Source organism: Esox lucius, chromosome 21 (genome assembly GCF_011004845.1).
Source record: "Esox lucius isolate fEsoLuc1 chromosome 21, fEsoLuc1.pri, whole genome shotgun sequence".
NCBI classification, from domain to species: Eukaryota; Metazoa; Chordata; class Actinopteri; order Esociformes; family Esocidae; genus Esox; species Esox lucius.
The window spans coordinates 1,515,022-1,517,910 of record NC_047589.1 but is presented as its reverse complement, the minus strand read 5'-3'; the positions used below and the strand labels follow the sequence as shown (position 1 = coordinate 1,517,910).

At 44.0% G+C, this 2,889-nt stretch overlaps 1 pseudogene; it reads left to right on the top strand.

The window, feature by feature from the left end:
• The first annotated feature begins 662 nt into the window (after nucleotides 1–662).
• Nucleotides 663–2,499, top strand: LOC114829943 (annotated as a pseudogene).
• The last annotated feature ends 390 nt before the right edge of the window (nucleotides 2,500–2,889 follow it).

Below are 2,889 nucleotides of genomic sequence, written 5' to 3'. Positions count from 1 at the left end.
AACCGATGGCGCAAACTAAAACAGTATTACAGCACTACTTTTGTACTGCATTTGCCTGCATTGCACATGTATACATCCCACTTGTAAAGTTTCTGACCTCTTGTTTGCACTGCTGGTTAGACGCTAACTGCATTTCTTAGTATTGTACTTGTTCAGTGACAAAGATGAATCTAAAAAAATCAAAACTCATAATACGCCTCACACTAAAACGAATGATGTTAGCAACAACTTACCATATCCCGGGTGAGCTGACGCCTGGTCAAAATCATTGGGCACATAAATCCATAGATGTTAGTAACCCGAAAGTAGCTAACGTTTGTTGGCGCTGCTATGTTCGTTTATGCGAATCAACCAAATATAATGGTAAGCGGAAGAGTATGTATGTATGTATGTATGTAGATTGGTTATCCTAATTGAACGGACGGTCAGCCCCAGTCATTTCCATTTGCTTGCCTTCTGGACATATTGGTGAATCAGCTCCTTTTTGATTGTCTTAGGTTGGGTTGACCTTACGACTCCCATACTGCATTGCAATGTAAACAGAAATGGCCACGCACTCAGACCGTATTTATCTAAAATAGCTCAAACTCATCACTACAAATTAGATTACGTTATTCTGTAATCTAATTTACCTAGCTACTACATTTTTTGGGGGAAATACAATGTCTTTCAAACGGAGACAGCTAACAAATGAAGACATAGTTGAGTTGTTTTTTAATTCTGACAATGAGTCAGAATATCAGAGTGAGGCGTCAGACTCTGACAGTGACCAGGAGCTACCCCCTAATCTTGTGGCTATGGAGAACCCTGAGGTAACCACCCAAATCCTCATGGAAAATGGTGATGAGGATGGAGGCAGGCCACTTGTGGGTGATGTGATGGAAGTCAGCAGCAGCCACTGGAAGGACAACAGTCATTTTACCCCCCCTGTCCCTGCCATTGCCTTTGATGAGGGCCAGTCAGGAGTGCAAACCAGTTTGCCATCTCCCACTGAGGCAGAGTGCTTCAAGCTCTTTATGACAGAGCAGCTGGTTGGAGACATAGTGGAGGAGACCAACCGCTACGCACTGGAGCTGCAGGAGAAGACAGAGCCAGGAGTAAGGGCGAAGCTTGTCAAGTGGGTGTCAACATCTGTTAATGACATGTATTCCTTCTTGGTGGCTGTTTTCCTCATGGGAATAGTGAGGAAGAACTCCCTGAGGGAATATTGGAGTTCAGATCCCATGTTAGCTACACCCTTCTTTGCAACACTCTTTTCCCAAGACCGCTTCTTAGTTCTCCTACGATGCCTGCACTTTGCCAATAACGCCACAGCAAACCTTGCACAAAATAAGCTGAGTTCTATCAGGACTGACACAAGCATTTGGTCAGGTCTTTGTCCCCTACAAAGATCTGTGCATCGACGAATCCCTAATGCTGTGGAAGGGTAGGTTGTCCTTTCGACAATATATTCCCTCCAAAAGGCACAGGTTCGGGGTCAAATTATTTCTTCTGTGTGATGTCAAGACAGGATTTGTTCAAGACATTATAATATACACAGGGTCCACTACTGACATCCAGAATAATGAGGGTCTTGGTGTGTCTGGATCAGTGGTAATGACCATGTTGGCTCCTCAACTTGGCAAGGGCCACACACTTTATGTTGACAACTGGTACAGCAGTCCAACTCTGTTTCAACATCTCTTGTCTAACAACACTGGGGCCTGTGGCACAGTCAGGAGTAACAGGAAGGGGATGCCAAGATTCAGCAGCAGGAAGATGCAGAAAGGGGAGGTTGAATTCTTGGACAATGGGAAACAGCTAGCTGTGAAGTGGCATGACAAGAGGGATGTTCATGTCCTCTCCACTGTCCATACGGCCACCATGTCAGAAACCGGAAGGGTCGACCACCTGACAGGAGAGAGGAAGGTGAAACCTGACTGTGTGCAGGAATACAACAAAAAGATGGGAGCTGTTGATAGGGTTGACATGGTCAACAGCTTTGTGGAGTATGCCCGCAAAACCACCAAGTGGTACAAGAAGATATTTTTCCATCTTGTGGACACTGCACTCTTCAACAGCCATATTGCACATCGCCATCTGACCGGTAAGATAACAACTGAACAAGTTGTTTCTTTGTAATTGGGTATACACAAATGTCAATATAATTGCATAATGTAACTCTCACTCATTATCTTCAACTCTGTCACACGTATAGGTGAGGTTATCACATACCAGAAATATCGGGAGAACCTCATGAGAGAGCTGCTGGAGGAGCATCACATCCCTCGCCGTCCACCCACAGGAGGCCGGCCTTCTGGTGACAACCCCCTGCGCCTCACTGCACGACATTTCCCAGCTGAAATGCCTCAGACAGATGCCCAAGGCAGCCGAACCAGGAGGCACTGCAAAGTATGTCTGTCAGGGACCAGGAGCAGGAAGCTGAGGAAGTTAAGAAAGTACATGTGTGTATGTGTTACACCATGCTTTGGGGAGTACCACACTCTCAAGCACTATTGAGCATTTATATTCCTTGTTCTGTTTTGTGTGGTCTTTTTTACTGCTGTGCATGTTTTGTCTTCTAGTAAGTGTCTTAGTACCCAAATAAATTGTTATTGTAAAATGTATTTAGTTAGTCTTTCGGGGGCATAAGACTTTTTCACAGTACTGTATTTCTAACTTTGTGTGTTATTTATATTCCAGTTAGAGGAATTGTAAATAAAGTTTTTTTCCAGTGGAATACTCGTATGCAGTGTCCTCAATACAGTTACCGCCTTTTCTTACTGTTTTTAATTCCAAGAAAACTATGCACAAGGACACTGAATTCAGACCGCCTCTTGATCACAATGTTATTGGCTATACATACATCGACATGAAGACCATAACGAAAACCAACACATTACTGTTTAC